The 21038-nt window shown below is 41.7% G+C and overlaps 1 protein-coding gene across 6 annotated transcripts in view; it reads right to left on the reverse strand.

Moving 5' to 3' along the window:
- The window catches only part of PNPLA7 (patatin like phospholipase domain containing 7), a 268219-nt gene extending 249685 nt beyond the window's left edge, over window positions 1-18534 (reverse strand). The window contains exon 1 of one of the 6 annotated variants that reach the window (XM_069747682.1): window positions 18441-18534. The gene's annotated coding sequence lies outside the window, so the exon portion shown is untranslated. Of the gene's footprint in view, window positions 1-18210; window positions 18346-18440 lie in introns of those variants that run through there. The other 5 variants (XM_069747683.1, XM_069747688.1, XM_069747685.1 and 2 more) reach the window with 5 other exon arrangements.
- Window positions 18535-21038: the final 2504 nt, after the last annotated feature.

The raw sequence follows: 21038 nt of genomic DNA on the forward strand, positions 1-21038 counted from the left end.
ATGGTACAGTGCAGTGTATAGAGACGTCACAGTATATAGATATCGTACAGTGCAGTGTATAGAGACTCCACAGTATATAGATATCGTACAGTGCAGTGTATAGAGACGTCACAGTATACAGATATCGTACAGTGCAGTGTATAGAGACGTCACAGTATATAGATATCGTACAGTGCATAGAGACATCACAGTATATAGCTATCGTACAGTGCAGTGTATAGAGACGTCACAGTATATAGATATTGTACAGTGCAGTGTATAGAGACGTCACAGTATATAGCTATCGTACAGTGCAGTGTATAGAGACGTCACAGTATATAGATATTGTACAGTGCAGTGTATAGAGACGTCACAGTATATAGATATCGTACAGTGCAGTGTATAGAGACGTCACAGTATATATGGTACAGTGCAGTGTATAGAGACTCCACAGCATATAGATATCGTACAGTGAAGTGTATAGAGACGTCACAGTATATATGGTACAGTGCAGTGTACACGGAGACTCCACAGTATATAGATATCGTACAGTGCAGTGTATAGAGACGTCACAGTATATAGATATCGTACAGTGCACTGTATAGAGACGTCACAGTATATATGGTACAGTGCAGTGTATAGAGACTCCACAGTATATAGCTATCGTACAGTGCAGTGTATAGAGACGTCACAGTATATAGATATTGTACAGTGAAGTGTACACGGAGACTCCACAGTATATATGGTACAGTGCAGTGTATAGAGACGTCACAGTATATATGGTTCAGTGCAGTGTATAGAGACTCCACAGTATATAGATATCGTACAGTGCAGTGTATAGAGACGTCACAGTATATAGAGATCGTACAGTGCAGTGTATAGAGACGTCACAGTATATAGATATCGTACAGTGCAGTGTATAGAGACTCCACAGTATATAGATATCGTACAGTGCAGTGTATAGAGACTCCACAGTATATAGATATCGTACAGTGCAGTGTATAGAGACGTCACAGTATATAGATATCGTACAGTGCAGTGTATAGAGACTCCACAGTATATAGATATCGTACAGTGCAGTGTATAGAGACGTCACAGTATATAGATATCGTACAGTGCAGTGTATAGAGACGTCACAGTATATAGATATCGTACAGTGCAGTGTATAGAGACGTCACAGTATATAGATATCGTACAGTGCAGTGTATAGAGACGTCACAGTGTATAGATATCGTACAGTGCAGTGTATAGAGACTCCACAGTATATAGATATCGTACAGTGCAGTGTATAGAGACGTCACAGTATATAGATATCGTACAGTGCAGTGTATAGAGACGTCACAGTATATAGATATCGTACAGTGCAGTGTATAGAGACTCCACAGTATATAGATATCGTACAGTGCAGTGTATAGAGACGTCACAGTATACAGATATCGTACAGTGCAGTGTATAGAGACGTCACAGTATATAGATATCGTACAGTGCAGTGTATAGAGACTCCACAGTATACAGATATCGTACAGTGCAGTGTATAGAGACGTCACAGTATATAGATATCGTACAGTGCAGTGTATAGAGACTCCACAGTATATAGATATCGTACAGTGCAGTGTATAGAGACGTCACAGTATATAGATATCGTACAGTGCAGTGTATAGAGACGTCACAGTATATAGATATCGTACAGTGCAGTGTATAGAGACGTCACAGTATATAGATATCGTACAGTGCAGTGTATAGAGACGTCACAGTATATAGATATCGTACAGTGCAGTGTATAGAGACGTCACAGTATATAGATATCGTGCAGTGTATAGAGACGTCACAGTATATAGATATCGTACAGTGCAGTCTATAGAGACGTCACAGTATATAGATATCGTACAGTGCAGTGTATAGAGACGTCACAGTGTATAGATATCGTACAGTGCAGTGTATAGAGACTCCACAGTGTATAGATATCGTACAGTGCAGTGTACACAGAGACGTCACAGTATATAGATATCGTACAGTGCAGTGTATAGAGACGTCACAGTGTATAGATATTGTACAGTGCAGTGTATAGAGACGTCACAGTATATAGATATCGTACAGTGCAGTGTATAGAGACGTCACAGCATATATGGTACAGTGCAGTGTATAGAGACGTCACAGTATATATGGTACAGTGCAGTGTATAGAGACGTCACAGTATATATGGTACAGTGCAGTGTACACGGAGACTCCACAGTGTATAGATATCGTACAGTGCAGTGTATAGAGACGTCACAGTATATAGATATCGTACAGTGCAGTGTATAGAGACGTCACAGTGTATAGATATCGTACAGTGCAGTGTATAGAGACTCCACAGTATATAGATATCGTACAGTGCAGTGTATAGAGACGTCACAGTATATAGATATCGTACAGTGCAGTGTATAGAGACGTCACAGTGTATAGATATCGTACAGTGCAGTGTATAGAGACTCCACAGTGTATAGATATCGTACAGTGCAGTGTATAGAGACGTCACAGTATATAGATATCGTGCAGTGTATAGAGACGTCACAGTATATAGATATCGTACAGTGCAGTGTATAGAGACGTCACAGTATATATGGTACAGTGCAGTGTATAGAGACGTCACAGTATATAGATATCGTACAGTGCAGTGTATAGAGACTCCACAGTATATAGATATCGTACAGTGCAGTGTATAGAGACGTCACAGTATACAGATATCGTACAGTGCAGTGTATAGAGACGTCACAGTATATAGATATCGTACAGTGCATAGAGACATCACAGTATATAGCTATCGTACAGTGCAGTGTATAGAGACGTCACAGTATATAGCTATCGTACAGTGCAGTGTATAGAGACGTCACAGTATATAGATATTGTACAGTGCAGTGTATAGAGACGTCACAGTATATAGCTATCGTACAGTGCAGTGTATAGAGACATCACAGTATATAGCTATCGTACAGTGCAGTGTATAGAGACGTCACAGTATATAGATATTGTACAGTGCAGTGTATAGAGACGTCACAGTATATAGATATCGTACAGTGCAGTGTATAGAGACGTCACAGTATATATGGTACAGTGCAGTGTATAGAGACTCCACAGTATATATGGTACAGTGCAGTGTATAGAGACGTCACAGTATTTATGGTACAGTGCAGTGTATAGAGACGTCACAGTATATATGGTACAGTGCATAGAGACGTCACAGTATATAGATATCGTACAGTGCACTGTATAGAGACATCACAGTATATATGGTACAGTGCAGTGTATAGGGACTCCACAGCATATAGATATCGTACAGTGAAGTGTATAGAGACGTCACAGTATATATGGTTCAGTGCAGTGTACACGGAGACTCCACAGTATATAGATATCGTACAGTGCAGTGTATAGAGACATCACAGTATATAGATATCGTACAGTGCAGTGTATAGAGGCTCCACAGTATATAGATATCGTACAGTGCAGTGTATAGAGACTCCACAGTATATAGATATCGTACAGTGCAGTGTATAGAGACGTCACAGTATATAGATATCGTACAGTGCATAGAGACTCCACAGTATATAGCTATCGTACAGTGCAGTGTATAGAGACGTCACAGTATATATGGTACAGTGCAGTGTATAGAGACGTCACAGTATATATGGTACAGTGCAGTGTATAGAGACTCCACAGTATATAGATATCGTACAGTGGAGTGTATAGAGACGTCACAGTATATAGATATCGTACAGTGCAGTGTATAGAGACGTCACAGTATATACGGTACAGTGCAGTGTATAGAGACTCCACAGTATATAGCTATCGTACAGTGCAGTGTATAGAGACGTCACAGTATATAGATATCGTACAGTGCAGTGTATAGAGACTCCACAGTATATAGATATCGTACAGTGAAGTGTACACGGAGACTCCACAGTATATATGGTACAGTGCAGTGTATAGAGACGTCACAGTATATATGGTACAGTGCAGTGTATAGAGACGTCACAGTATATATGGTACAGTGCAGTGTATAGAGACGTCACAGTATATATGGTACAGTGCAGTGTATAGAGACGTCACAGTATATATGGTACAGTGCAGTGTACACGGAGACTCCACAGTATATAGATATCGTACAGTGCAGTGTATAGAGACTCCAAAGTATATAGATATCGTACAGTGCAGTGTATAGAGACGTCACAGTATATAGATATCGTACAGTGCACTGTATAGAGACGTCACAGTATATATGGTACAGTGCAGTGTATAGACGTCACAGTATATAGCTATCGTACAGTGCAGTGTACACGGAGACTCCACAGTATATATGGTTCAGTGCAGTGTATAGAGACTCCACAGTATATAGATATCGTACAGTGCAGTGTATAGAGACTTCACAGTATATATGGTACAGTGCAGTGTATAGACGTCACAGTATATAGCTATCGTACAGTGCAGTGTATAGAGACTCCACAGTATATAGATATCGTACAGTGCAGTGTATAGAGACTCCACAGTATATATGGTACAGTGCAGTGTATAGAGACTCCACAATATATAGATATCGTACAGTGCAGTGTAGAGAGACATCACAGTATATATGGTACAGTGCAGTGTATAGAGACTCCACAGTATATATGGTACAGTGCAGTGTACACGGAGACTCCACAGTATATATGGTACAGTGCAGTGTACACGGAGACTCCACAGTATATATGGTACAGTGCAGTGTATAAAGACGTCACAGTATATAGATAAAGTACAGTGCAGTGTATAGAGACGTCACAGTATATAGATATCGTACAGTGCAGTGTATGGAGACTCCACAGTATATAGATATCGTACAGTGCAGTGTATAGAGACTCCACAGTATATAGCTATCGTACAGTGCAGTGTATAGAGACTCCACAGTATATAGATATCGTACAGTGCAGTGTATAGAGACGTCACAGTATATAGATAAAGTACAGTGCAGTGTACACGGAGACTCCACAGTATATATGGTACAGTGCAGTGTATAGAGACGTCACAGTATTTATGGTACAGTGCAGTGTATAGAGACTCCACAGTATATATGGTACAGTGCAGTGTATAGAGACGTCACAGTATATATGGTACAGTGCACTGTATAGAGACATCACAGTATATATGGTACAGTGCAGTGTATAGGGACTCCACAGCATATAGATATCGTACAGTGAAGTGTATAGAGACGTCACAGTATATATGGTACAGTGCAGTGTACACGGAGACTCCACAGTATATAGATATCGTACAGTGCAGTGTATAGAGACGTCACAGTATATAGATATCGTACAGTGCACTGTATAGAGACGTCACAGTATATATGGTACAGTGCAGTGTATAGAGACTCCACAGTATATAGCTATCGTACAGTGCAGTGTATAGAGACGTCACAGTATATAGATATTGTACAGTGAAGTGTACACGGAGACTCCACAGTATATATGGTACAGTGCAGTGTATAGAGACGTCACAGTATATATGGTTCAGTGCAGTGTATAGAGACTCCACAGTATATAGATATCGTACAGTGCAGTGTATAGAGACGTCACAGTATATAGATATCGTACAGTGCAGTGTATAGAGACTCCACAGTATATAGATATCGTACAGTGCAGTGTATAGAGACTCCACAGTATATAGATATCGTACAGTGCAGTGTATAGAGACGTCACAGTATATAGATATCGTACAGTGCAGTGTATAGAGACTCCACAGTATATAGATATCGTACAGTGCAGTGTATAGAGACGTCACAGTATATAGAGATCGTACAGTGCAGTGTATAGAGACGTCACAGTATATAGATATCATACAGTGCAGTCTATAGAGACGTCACAGTATATAGATATCGTACAGTGCAGTGTATAGAGACGTCACAGTGTATAGATATCGTACAGTGCAGTGTATAGAGACTCCACAGTGTATAGATATCGTACAGTGCAGTGTACACAGAGACGTCACTGTATATAGATATCGTACAGTGCAGTGTATAGAGACGTCACAGTGTATAGATATTGTACAGTGCAGTGTATAGAGACGTCACAGTATATAGATACCGTACAGTGCAGTGTATAGAGACGTCACAGTATATATGGTACAGTGCAGTGTATAGAGACGTCACAGTATATATGGTACAGTGCAGTGTATAGAGACGTCACAGTATATATGGTACAGTGCAGTGTACACGGAGACTCCACAGTGTATAGATATCGTACAGTGCAGTGTATAGAGACGTCACAGTATATAGATATCGTACAGTGCAGTGTATAGAGACGTCACAGTGTATAGATATCGTACAGTGCAGTGTATAGAGACTCCACAGTATATAGATATCGTACAGTGCAGTGTATAGAGACTCCACAGTGTATAGATATCGTACAGTGCAGTGTATAGAGACGTCACAGTATATAGATATCGTGCAGTGTATAGAGACGTCACAGTATATAGATATCGTACAGTGCAGTGTATAGAGACGTCACAGTATATATGGTACAGTGCAGTGTATAGAGACGTCACAGTATATAGATATCGTACAGTGCAGTGTATAGAGACTCCACAGTATATAGATATCGTACAGTGCAGTGTATAGAGACGTCACAGTATACAGATATCGTACAGTGCAGTGTATAGAGACGTCACAGTATATAGATATCGTACAGTGCATAGAGACATCACAGTATATAGCTATCGTACAGTGCAGTGTATAGAGACGTCACAGTATATAGATATTGTACAGTGCAGTGTATAGAGACGTCACAGTATATAGCTATCGTACAGTGCAGTGTATAGAGACGTCACAGTATATAGATATTGTACAGTGCAGTGTATAGAGACGTCACAGTATATAGATATCGTACAGTGCAGTGTATAGAGACGTCACAGTATATATGGTACAGTGCAGTGTATAGAGACTCCACAGCATATAGATATCGTACAGTGAAGTGTATAGAGACGTCACAGTATATATGGTACAGTGCAGTGTACACGGAGACTCCACAGTATATAGATATCGTACAGTGCAGTGTATAGAGACGTCACAGTATATAGATATCGTACAGTGCACTGTATAGAGACGTCACAGTATATATGGTACAGTGCAGTGTATAGAGACTCCACAGTATATAGCTATCGTACAGTGCAGTGTATAGAGACGTCACAGTATATAGATATTGTACAGTGAAGTGTACACGGAGACTCCACAGTATATATGGTACAGTGCAGTGTATAGAGACGTCACAGTATATATGGTTCAGTGCAGTGTATAGAGACTCCACAGTATATAGATATCGTACAGTGCAGTGTATAGAGACGTCACAGTATATAGAGATCGTACAGTGCAGTGTATAGAGACGTCACAGTATATAGATATCGTACAGTGCAGTGTATAGAGACTCCACAGTATATAGATATCGTACAGTGCAGTGTATAGAGACTCCACAGTATATAGATATCGTACAGTGCAGTGTATAGAGACGTCACAGTATATAGATATCGTACAGTGCAGTGTATAGAGACTCCACAGTATATAGATATCGTACAGTGCAGTGTATAGAGACGTCACAGTATATAGATATCGTACAGTGCAGTGTATAGAGACGTCACAGTATATAGATATCGTACAGTGCAGTGTATAGAGACGTCACAGTATATAGATATCGTACAGTGCAGTGTATAGAGACGTCACAGTGTATAGATATCGTACAGTGCAGTGTATAGAGACTCCACAGTATATAGATATCGTACAGTGCAGTGTATAGAGACGTCACAGTATATAGATATCGTACAGTGCAGTGTATAGAGACGTCACAGTATATAGATATCGTACAGTGCAGTGTATAGAGACTCCACAGTATATAGATATCGTACAGTGCAGTGTATAGAGACGTCACAGTATACAGATATCGTACAGTGCAGTGTATAGAGACGTCACAGTATATAGATATCGTACAGTGCAGTGTATAGAGACTCCACAGTATACAGATATCGTACAGTGCAGTGTATAGAGACGTCACAGTATATAGATATCGTACAGTGCAGTGTATAGAGACTCCACAGTATATAGATATCGTACAGTGCAGTGTATAGAGACGTCACAGTATATAGATATCGTACAGTGCAGTGTATAGAGACGTCACAGTATATAGATATCGTACAGTGCAGTGTATAGAGACGTCACAGTATATAGATATCGTACAGTGCAGTGTATAGAGACGTCACAGTATATAGATATCGTACAGTGCAGTGTATAGAGACGTCACAGTATATAGATATCGTGCAGTGTATAGAGACGTCACAGTATATAGATATCGTACAGTGCAGTCTATAGAGACGTCACAGTATATAGATATCGTACAGTGCAGTGTATAGAGACGTCACAGTGTATAGATATCGTACAGTGCAGTGTATAGAGACTCCACAGTGTATAGATATCGTACAGTGCAGTGTACACAGAGACGTCACAGTATATAGATATCGTACAGTGCAGTGTATAGAGACGTCACAGTGTATAGATATTGTACAGTGCAGTGTATAGAGACGTCACAGTATATAGATATCGTACAGTGCAGTGTATAGAGACGTCACAGCATATATGGTACAGTGCAGTGTATAGAGACGTCACAGTATATATGGTACAGTGCAGTGTATAGAGACGTCACAGTATATATGGTACAGTGCAGTGTACACGGAGACTCCACAGTGTATAGATATCGTACAGTGCAGTGTATAGAGACGTCACAGTATATAGATATCGTACAGTGCAGTGTATAGAGACGTCACAGTGTATAGATATCGTACAGTGCAGTGTATAGAGACTCCACAGTATATAGATATCGTACAGTGCAGTGTATAGAGACGTCACAGTATATAGATATCGTACAGTGCAGTGTATAGAGACGTCACAGTGTATAGATATCGTACAGTGCAGTGTATAGAGACTCCACAGTGTATAGATATCGTACAGTGCAGTGTATAGAGACGTCACAGTATATAGATATCGTGCAGTGTATAGAGACGTCACAGTATATAGATATCGTACAGTGCAGTGTATAGAGACGTCACAGTATATATGGTACAGTGCAGTGTATAGAGACGTCACAGTATATAGATATCGTACAGTGCAGTGTATAGAGACTCCACAGTATATAGATATCGTACAGTGCAGTGTATAGAGACGTCACAGTATACAGATATCGTACAGTGCAGTGTATAGAGACGTCACAGTATATAGATATCGTACAGTGCATAGAGACATCACAGTATATAGCTATCGTACAGTGCAGTGTATAGAGACGTCACAGTATATAGCTATCGTACAGTGCAGTGTATAGAGACGTCACAGTATATAGATATTGTACAGTGCAGTGTATAGAGACGTCACAGTATATAGCTATCGTACAGTGCAGTGTATAGAGACATCACAGTATATAGCTATCGTACAGTGCAGTGTATAGAGACGTCACAGTATATAGATATTGTACAGTGCAGTGTATAGAGACGTCACAGTATATAGATATCGTACAGTGCAGTGTATAGAGACGTCACAGTATATATGGTACAGTGCAGTGTATAGAGACTCCACAGTATATATGGTACAGTGCAGTGTATAGAGACGTCACAGTATTTATGGTACAGTGCAGTGTATAGAGACGTCACAGTATATATGGTACAGTGCATAGAGACGTCACAGTATATAGATATCGTACAGTGCACTGTATAGAGACATCACAGTATATATGGTACAGTGCAGTGTATAGGGACTCCACAGCATATAGATATCGTACAGTGAAGTGTATAGAGACGTCACAGTATATATGGTTCAGTGCAGTGTACACGGAGACTCCACAGTATATAGATATCGTACAGTGCAGTGTATAGAGACATCACAGTATATAGATATCGTACAGTGCAGTGTATAGAGGCTCCACAGTATATAGATATCGTACAGTGCAGTGTATAGAGACTCCACAGTATATAGATATCGTACAGTGCAGTGTATAGAGACGTCACAGTATATAGATATCGTACAGTGCATAGAGACTCCACAGTATATAGCTATCGTACAGTGCAGTGTATAGAGACGTCACAGTATATATGGTACAGTGCAGTGTATAGAGACGTCACAGTATATATGGTACAGTGCAGTGTATAGAGACTCCACAGTATATAGATATCGTACAGTGGAGTGTATAGAGACGTCACAGTATATAGATATCGTACAGTGCAGTGTATAGAGACGTCACAGTATATACGGTACAGTGCAGTGTATAGAGACTCCACAGTATATAGCTATCGTACAGTGCAGTGTATAGAGACGTCACAGTATATAGATATCGTACAGTGCAGTGTATAGAGACTCCACAGTATATAGATATCGTACAGTGAAGTGTACACGGAGACTCCACAGTATATATGGTACAGTGCAGTGTATAGAGACGTCACAGTATATATGGTACAGTGCAGTGTATAGAGACGTCACAGTATATATGGTACAGTGCAGTGTATAGAGACGTCACAGTATATATGGTACAGTGCAGTGTATAGAGACGTCACAGTATATATGGTACAGTGCAGTGTACACGGAGACTCCACAGTATATAGATATCGTACAGTGCAGTGTATAGAGACTCCAAAGTATATAGATATCGTACAGTGCAGTGTATAGAGACGTCACAGTATATAGATATCGTACAGTGCACTGTATAGAGACGTCACAGTATATATGGTACAGTGCAGTGTATAGACGTCACAGTATATAGCTATCGTACAGTGCAGTGTACACGGAGACTCCACAGTATATATGGTTCAGTGCAGTGTATAGAGACTCCACAGTATATAGATATCGTACAGTGCAGTGTATAGAGACTTCACAGTATATATGGTACAGTGCAGTGTATAGACGTCACAGTATATAGCTATCGTACAGTGCAGTGTATAGAGACTCCACAGTATATAGATATCGTACAGTGCAGTGTATAGAGACTCCACAGTATATATGGTACAGTGCAGTGTATAGAGACTCCACAATATATAGATATCGTACAGTGCAGTGTAGAGAGACATCACAGTATATATGGTACAGTGCAGTGTATAGAGACTCCACAGTATATATGGTACAGTGCAGTGTACACGGAGACTCCACAGTATATATGGTACAGTGCAGTGTACACGGAGACTCCACAGTATATATGGTACAGTGCAGTGTATAAAGACGTCACAGTATATAGATAAAGTACAGTGCAGTGTATAGAGACGTCACAGTATATAGATATCGTACAGTGCAGTGTATGGAGACTCCACAGTATATAGATATCGTACAGTGCAGTGTATAGAGACTCCACAGTATATAGCTATCGTACAGTGCAGTGTATAGAGACTCCACAGTATATAGATATCGTACAGTGCAGTGTACAGACATCACAGTATATAGATATCGTACAGTGCAGTGTATAGAGACGTCACAGTATATAGATAAAGTACAGTGCAGTGTACACGGAGACTCCACAGTATATATCGTACAGTGCAGTGTATTGAGACGTCACAGTATATATGGTACAGTGCAGTGTATAGAGACGTCACAGTATATAGATATCGTACAGTGCACTGTATAGAGACGTCACACTATATATGGTATAGTGCAGTGTATAGAGACTCCACAGTATATACAGTTAGGGCCAGAAATATTTGGACAGTGACACAAGTTTTGTTATTTTAGCTGTTTACAAAAACATGTTCAGAAATACAATTATATATATAATATGGGCTGAAAGTGCACACTCCCAGCTGCAATATGATAGTTTCCACATCCAAATCGGAGAAAGGGTTTAGGAATCATAGCTCTGTAATGCATAGCGTCCTCTTTTTCAAGGGACCAAAAGTAATTGGACAATGGACTCTAAGGGCTGCAATTAACTCTGAAGGCGTCTCCCTCGTTAACCTGTAATCAATGAAGTAGTTAAAAGGTCAGGGGTGGATTCCAGGTGTGTGGTTTTGCATTTGGAAGCTGTTGCTGTGAGCAGACAACATGCGGTCAAAGGAACTCTCAATTGAGGTGAAGCAGAACATCCTGAGGCTGAAAAAAAAGAAAAAATCCATCAGAGAGATAGCAGACATGCTTGGAGTAGCAAAATCAACAGTTGGGTACATTCTGAGAAAAAAGGAATTGACTGGTGAGCTTGGGAACTCAAAAAGGCCTGGGCGTCCACTGATGACAACAGTGGTGGATGATCGCCGCATACTTAATTTGGTGAAGAAGAACCCGTTCACAACATCAACTGAAGTCCAGAACACTCTCAGTGAAGTAGGTGTATCTGTCTCTAAGTCAACAGTAAAGAGAAGACTCCATGACAGTAAATACAAAGGGTTCACATCTAGATGCAAACCATTCATCAATACCAAAAATAGACAGGCCAGAGTTACATTTGCAGAAAAACACCTCAAGAAGCCAGCTCAGTTCTGGAAAAGTATTCTATGGACAGATGAGACAAAGATCAACCTGTACCAGAATGATGGGAAGAAAAAAGTTTGGAGAAGAAAGGGAACGGCACATGATCCAAGGCACACCACATCCTCTGTAAAACATGGTGGAGGCAACGTGATGGCATGGGCATGCATGGCTTTCAATGGCACTGGGTCACTTGTGTTTATTGATGACATAAGAGCAGACAAGAGTAGCCGGATGAATTCTGAAGTGTACCGGGATATACTTTCAGCCCAGATTCAGCCAAATGCTGCAAAGTTGATTGGACGGCGCTTCATAGTACAGATGGACAATGACCCCAAGCATACATCCAAAGCTACCCAGGAGTTCATGAGTGCCAAAAAGTGGAACATTCTGCAATGGCCAAGTCAATCTCCAGATCTAAACCCAATTGAGCATGCATTTCACTTGCTCAAATCCAGACTTAAGGCCGGCTTCACACTTGCGAGTTTTACGGACGTAAGAGCGCAGAAACTACGTTCGTAAAACTCGCAAAAAATACGGCACAATTATTCTCTATGCCCCTGCTCCTATCTGCCGTATTTTACTGATCAGTATTATACGGCTTTCTACGGCCGTACAAAATCGCAGCATGCTGCGTTTGTCACCGTACTGCGCAAGAAATACGCCAATGAAAGTCTATGGAAGCGTGAAAAATACGGATTACACACGGACAAGCAGTGTGACTTGCGAGAAATACGCAGCGCTGTTAGAGAGAAAAGCCGGTAATTCAGTGCGGTGTACAGTAAAATCACACTGACAGCTTACAGTAGAATAGGTAGAATAAATGTGTACACATAGAATAGGCATATATATAGCGCTGGAAAAAATATTAATATATATACATATATGTGTCTACTGACATATATATATATATATATATATATACATATATATATACACACACAGTATATATATATTTTTTTTTCTTTTTGGGACACATGGATAATTTCTATAGCGGTATGTTGGTTTTGCAGGCCTGCGAGAAAACCACGCAGTACGGATGCCATACGGATTACATACGGAGGATGCCATGCGCAAAAAACGCTGACACACCCTGCCTACGGAGGAGCTACGGACCACTATTTTCGGGACATTTCAGCGTATTACGACCGTAATATACGGACCGTATTTTCATACGCTGAGTGTGAAGCCGGCCTAAGACGGAAAGACCCACAAACAAGCAAGACCTGAAGGCTGCGGCTGTAAAGGCCTGGCAAAGCATTAAGAAGGAGGAAACCCAGCGTTTGGTGATGTCCATGGGTTCCAGACTTAAGGCAGTGATTGCCTCCAAAGGATTTGCAACAAAATATTGAAAATAAAAATATTTTGTTTGGGTTATGTTTATTTGTCCAATTACTTTTGACCTCCTAAAATGTGGAGTGTTTGTAAAGAAATGTGTACAATTCCTACATTTTCTATCAGATATTTTTGTTCAACCCTTCAAATTAAACGTTACAATCTGCACTTGAATTCTGTTGTAGAGGTTTCATTTCAAATCCAATGTGGTGGCATGCAGAGCCCAACTCGCGAAAATTGTGTCACTGTCCAAATATTTCTGGCCCTAACTGTAGATATCGTACAGTGCAGTGTATAGAGACGTCACAGTATATAGATATCGTACAGTGCAGTGTATAGAGACGTCACAGTATATATGGTACAGTGCAGTGTATAGACGTCACAGTATATAGCTATCGTACAGTGCAGTGTACACGGAGACTCCACAGTATATATGGTACAGTGCAGTGTATAGAGACTCCACAGTATATAGATATCGTACAGTGCAGTGTATAGAGACGTCACAGTATATAGATATCGTACAGTGCAGTGTATAGAGACTCCACAGTATATAGATATCGTACAGTGCAGTGTATAGAGACTCCACAGTATATAGATATCGTACAGTGCAGTGTATAGAGACTCCACAGTATATAGATATCGTACAGTGCAGTGTATAGAGACTCCACAGTATATAGATATCGTACAGTGCAGTGTATAGAGACGTCACAGTATATATGGTACAGTGCAGTGTATAGAGACGTCACAGTATATGTGGTACAGTGCAGTGTATAGAGACGTCACAGTATATATGGTACAGTGCAGTGTATAGAGACTCCACAGTATATATGGTACAGTGCAGTGTATAGAGACGTCACAGTATATAGATATCGTACAGTGCAGTGTATAGAGACTCCACAGTATATAGATATCGTACAGTGCAGTGTATAGAGACTCCACAGTACATAGATATCGTACAGTGTATAGAGACTCCACAGTATATAGATATCGTACAGTGCAGTGTATAGAGACGTCACAGTATATATGGTACAGTGCAGTGTATAGAGACGTCACAGTATATATGGTACAGTGCAGTGTATAGAGACGTCACAGTATATAGATATCGTACAGTGCAGTGTATAGAGACTCCACAGTATATAGATAACGTACAGTGCAGTGTATAGAGACGTCACAGTGTATAGATATCGTACAGTGCAGTGTATAAAGACGTCACAGTATATAAAGTACAGTGCAGTGTATAGAGACGTCACAGTATATAGATATCGTACAGTGCAGTGTATAGAGACTCCACAGTATATAGATATCGTACAGTGCAGTGTATAGAGACGTCACAGTATATATGGTACAGTGCAGTGTATAGAGACTCCACAGTATATAGATATCGTACAGTGCAGTGTATAGAGACTCCACAGTATATATGGTACAGTGCAGTGTATAGAGACTCCACAGTATATAGATATCGTACAGTGCAGTGTATAGAGACTCCACAGTATATATGGTACAGTGCAGTGTATAGAGACGTCACAGTATATATGGTACAGTGCAGTGTATAGAGACGTCACAGTATATATGGTACAGTGCAGTGTATAGAGACGTCACAGTATATATGGTACAGTGCAGTGTATAGAGACGTCACAGTATATATGGTACAGTGCAGTGTATAGAGACGTCACAGTATATAGATATCGTACAGTGCAGTGTATAGAGACGTCACAGTATATAGATATCGTACAGTGCAGTGTATAGAGACTCCACAGTATATAGATATCGTACAGTGCAGTGTATAGAGACGTCACAATATATATGGTACAGTGCAGTGTATAGAGACGTCACAGTATATATGGTACAGTGCAGTGTATAGAGACTCCACAGTATATATGGTACAGTGCAGTGTATAGAGACGTCACAGTATATAGATATCGTACAGTGCAGTGTATAGAGACTCCACAGTATATAGATATCGTACAGTGCAGTGTATAGAGACTCCACAGTACATAGATATCGTACAGTGTATAGAGACTCCACAGTATATAGATATCGTACAGTGCAGTGTATAGAGACGTCACAGTATATATGGTACAGTGCAGTGTATAGAGACGTCACAGTATATATGGTACAGTGCAGTGTATAGAGACTCCACAGTATATATGGTACAGTGCAGTGTATAGAGACGTCACAGTATATAGATATCGTACAGTGCAGTGTATAGAGACTCCACAGTATATAGATATCGTACAGTGCAGTGTATAGAGACGTCACAGTGTATAGATATCGTACAGTGCAGTGTATAAAGACGTCACAGTATATAGATAAAGTACAGTGCAGTGTATAGAGACGTCACAGTATATAGATATCGTACAGTGCAGTGTATAGAGACTCCACACTATATAGATATCGTACAGTGCAGTGTATAGAGACGTCACAGTATATATGGTACAGTGCAGTGTATAGAGACTCCACAGTATATATGGTACAGTGCAGTGTATAGAGACTCCACAGTATATAGATATCGTACAGTGCAGTGTATAGAGACTCCACAGTATATATGGTACAGTGCAGTGTATAGAGACGTCACAGTATATATGGTACAGTGCAGTGTATAGAGACGTCACAGTATATATGGTACAGTGCAGTGTATAGAGACGTCACAGTATATATGGTACAGTGCAGTGTATAGAGACGTCACAGTATATATCGTACAGTGCACTGTATAGAGACGTCACAGTATATAGATATCGTACAGTGCAGTGTATAGAGACTCCACAGTATATAGATATCGTACAGTGCAGTGTATAGAGACTCCACAGTATATAGATATCGTACAGGGCAGTGTATAGAGACTCCACAGTATATATGGTACAGTGCAGTGTATAGAGACGTCACAGTATATATGGTACAGTGCAGTGTATAGAGACGTCACAGTATATAGATATCGTACAGTGCAGTGTATAGAGACGTCACAGTATATATGGTACAGTGCAGTGTATAGAGACTCCACAGTATATAGATATCGTACAGTGCAGTGTATAGAGACTCCACAGTATATACATATCGTACAGTGCAGTGTATAGAGACGTCACAGTATATAGATATCGTACAGTGCAGTGTATAGAGACGTCACAGTATATAGATATCGTACAGTGCAGTGTATAGAGACTCCACAGTATATAGATATCGTACAGTGCAGTGTATAGAGACTCCACAGTATATATCATACAGTGCAGTGTATAGAGACGTCACAGTATATATGGTACAGTGCAGTGTATAGAGACGTCACAGTATATAGATATCGTACAGTGCAGTGTATAGACGTCACAGTATATATGGTACAGTGCAGTGTATAGAGACGTCACAGTATATGTGGTACAGTGCAGTGTATAGAGACGTCACAGTATATGTGGTACAGTGCAGTGTATAGAGACGTCACAGTATATAGATATCGTACAGTGCAGTGTATAGAGACGTCACAGTATATAGATATCGTACAGTGCAGTGTATAGAGACGTCACAGTATATGTGGTACAGTGCAGTGTATAGAGACGTCACAGTATATGTGGTACAGTGCAGTGTATAGAGACGTCACAGTATATGTGGTACAGTGCAGTGTATAGAGACGTCACAGTATATAGATATCGTACAGTGCAGTGTATAGACGTCACAGTATATATGGTACAGTGCAGTGTATAGAGACGTCACAGTATATGTGGTACAGTGCAGTGTATAGAGACGTCACAGTATATGTGGTACAGTGCAGTGTATAGAGACGTCACAGTATATAGATATCGTACAGTGCAGTGTATAGAGACGTCACAGTATATAGATATCGTACAGTGCAGTGTATAGAGACGTCACAGTATATGTGGTACAGTGCAGTGTATAGAGACGTCACAGTATATATGGTACAGTGCAGTGTATAGAGACGTCACAGTATATATGGTACAGTGCAGTGTATAGAGACGTCACAGTATATATGGTACAGTGCAGTGTATAGAGACGTCACAGTATATATGGTACAGTGCAGTGTATAGAGACGTCACAGTATATATGGTACAGTGCAGTGTATAGAGACTCCACAGTATACAGATATCGTACAGTGCAGTGTATAGAGACGTCACAGTATATATGGTACAGTGCAGTGTATAGAGACGTCACAGTATATATGGTACAGTGCAGTGTATAGAGACGTCACAGTATATAGATATCGTACAGTGCAGTGTATAGAGACTCCACAGTATATAGATATCGTACAGTGCAGTGTATAGAGACGTCACAGTATATATCGTACAGTGCAGTGTATAGAGACGTCACAGTATATATGGTACAGTGCAGTGTATAGAGACGTCACAGTATATATGGTACAGTGCAGTGTATAGAGACGTCACAGTATATATCGTACAGTGCAGAGTATACAGGTACATTACCGTGCACTTTCTCCTTTGCGGTCAGGCACCACACAGATACATAAGGTTTGAGCACTGACCGGCCGCCCACAGCCTGCGCTGTAACTTGGGGGAGCTGCTGGTATCCCCGGGGCCCTTGGCTCCGGCACTGCTCGCTCTTGCTATGTCGTCACATGCCGGTCCACAATGACGCTATCACCGGGTGTAATGACACCGGCCTCCCGCACTCAGAGCCGCACCCGACCACTTACCGGCCGTCCCGTAAGCAGCGGTCAGCGCTGCCCTTCTCTCCGTGTTTTCCCCACCTGACACGCGTCACATGACTGCAGTTCCCTACTGTGGATTGGCAGCTAGGAGAAAGACCACTGACCAATCACAGCGCTGCTTCCCCCGCGAACACTTCCTGTGCCGCCCCCATCCCCCATCCCCCATCCCCCGCAGGCGGGAGCCCAAGCACTGACATGTTGGAGCTCTGCTGACAGGGTGACAGCCGGAAGATGAAGCTGACAGTCCCGGCATGGTGACCCCGTGCTCGCTCACACACAGCACAGGCAGAGTGCTAACGAGGGTGAAGCTAGTTTCTTATTCGGCAATTTTTTCTTTTCTGTTTTTTATAGGTTTAACCTAACAAAATAAGCATCACAATAATAACATACAAAGCAGCGAGGTGCCTGATGTGAATACACTTAAAAACAGCTACAAAAATTACAAAACTGGCTCAAAAATGGGCATCAAAGTGGGCACCGGAGGGCGCTAATGAAAGGGTTAAATGACTTTGGGCCACTGATCTCGCACTGCAGGCATATAGAACAGGGAGCCCCCACATCAAAACCAGATCTCTCCAGCCAGGCCCAAATGGGTTCTGGGCATCAGAACTGGCATCAAAGTAGGCAGGCAGTCGATTTTGGCCATTTGAATAAGTAACTGGTGTTTTTAAGGGGTTAAATGACTTTGGGCCATTGATCTGACACATAAAATACACAGACAGTGATGCCCTGCATCAAACCCAGGTCCATGTGGTCATGTGTATTAGGCTAGGGTCACATTGCGTTAGTGCAATCCGTTTAGCGCTAGCGGATTGCGCTAACGCAATGTTTTCTATGGGGCTGCGGTCGGGGTCGCGGTAACGTCCCCGCTCTCGCAGATCCCCGATCTGCGAGAGTGGGGAACGGACCGCGGGCGCGCCTCGGACGCTGCAAGCAGCGTCCGCGGCGCGCCAGGAATCACCGGCGCGTCGCTAGCGCGTGCCGAACATGGCACGCGCTAGTGAAGCGCGTTCCCATTGCCTTCAATGGGCGCGTTAACGGACGCGTTGCACGGCGTTAATTTCGCCGTGCAACGCTGTCCGTTAAATGCGGTCCCATAACGCAATGAGAACCCAGCCTTAATGTGAGGTCAGTGACCCAAAGTCATTTAACCCCTTAAAAACATCAGTTACTTATTTAAATCTGTGACAATGGTCTGTTTGCCCACTGTGAGGCCGACGTCACACTACCGTGTTTTACAGACGTAAGAGAGGTGCTGAAAATACGGATTGCACACGGTACAATGATTCTCTATGCCCCAGCTCTTATCTGCCGTATTTTACTGATCCGTATTATACGGTCTTCTACGGCCATAGAAAATCGCAGCATGCGGCGTTTGTCACTGTATTGTGCAAAAAATACGCCAATGAAAGTCTATGGTGGCCAGAAAAATACGGATTACACACGGACCAGCAGTGTGACTTGCGAGAAATACACAGCGGTGTTAGGCCGGCCTCACACTTAGCGTATAAAAATACGGTCCGTGATTTACAGCCCTAATACGCAGAAAAGTCCCCCAAATAGTGGTCCGTATCTCCTCCGTAGGCAGGGTGTGTCAGCGGGTGTGACATCCTCCGTATGTAATCCGTATGGCATCCGTACTGCGAGTTTTTTTCGCAGGCTTGCAATACGGACATAGAATGGATCCATGTTCTCAAAAAATCGTAACATATATACTGTCTATATATATATATATATATATATATATATACTAGATGGTGGCCTGATTCTAACGCATCGGGTATTCTAGAATATTATTGTCCACGTAGTATATTGCACAGGCCACGAAGTACATTGCCCATCGACGTAGCATATTGCCCAGCCACGTAGTATATTGCCCAGCCACATAGTATATTGCCCAGCCACATAGTATATTGCCCAGCCACGTAGTATATTGCCCAGCCACGTAGTATATTGCCCAGCCACGTAGTATATTGCCCAGCCACGTAGTATGTTGCAGAGCGACGTAGTATATTGTCCAGCCACGTAGTATATTGCACAGCGATGTAGTATATTGCCCAGCCTTGTAGTATACAGCACAGAGCCACATAGGATATTGCACAGTGACGTACTATATTACCGAGCCACGTATGTCACAGGTTCAAAAAATAAACATACTCACCTAACGATCTGAGGGCCCCTTGTAGTTGAACATACTCACCATTCTCGTCGCTGCTCATCAGCGTCCCGTCTCTCCGCTTCCTGGGATCCAACGGTGCTGTGCAGATGAGCGTGCGGCTGCCGCCATCTTGCGTTCCCAGGATGCTTTGCGAAATTACCCATATGACTTAGCGGTCTCGCGAGACCGCTAGGTCTTATGGGTAATTTCGCAAAGCATCGGTGGGAAAGGAAGATGGCGGCTGGCGCCAGCGGCTCAGCAGACAACGGAGGGTGAGTATAGCAGTTTTTTTGTGTTTGTACTATTTTTAACATTACTTTCTTTTACTATTGATGCCGCATAGGCAGCATCAATAGTAAAAGGTTGGGGACACACAGGGTTAATAGCGGCGGTAACGGAATGCGTTACCGCCGGCATTAACCCTG

This window comes from Ranitomeya imitator, chromosome 2 (genome assembly GCF_032444005.1).
Source record: "Ranitomeya imitator isolate aRanImi1 chromosome 2, aRanImi1.pri, whole genome shotgun sequence".
Taxonomy (NCBI): domain Eukaryota; kingdom Metazoa; phylum Chordata; class Amphibia; order Anura; family Dendrobatidae; genus Ranitomeya; species Ranitomeya imitator.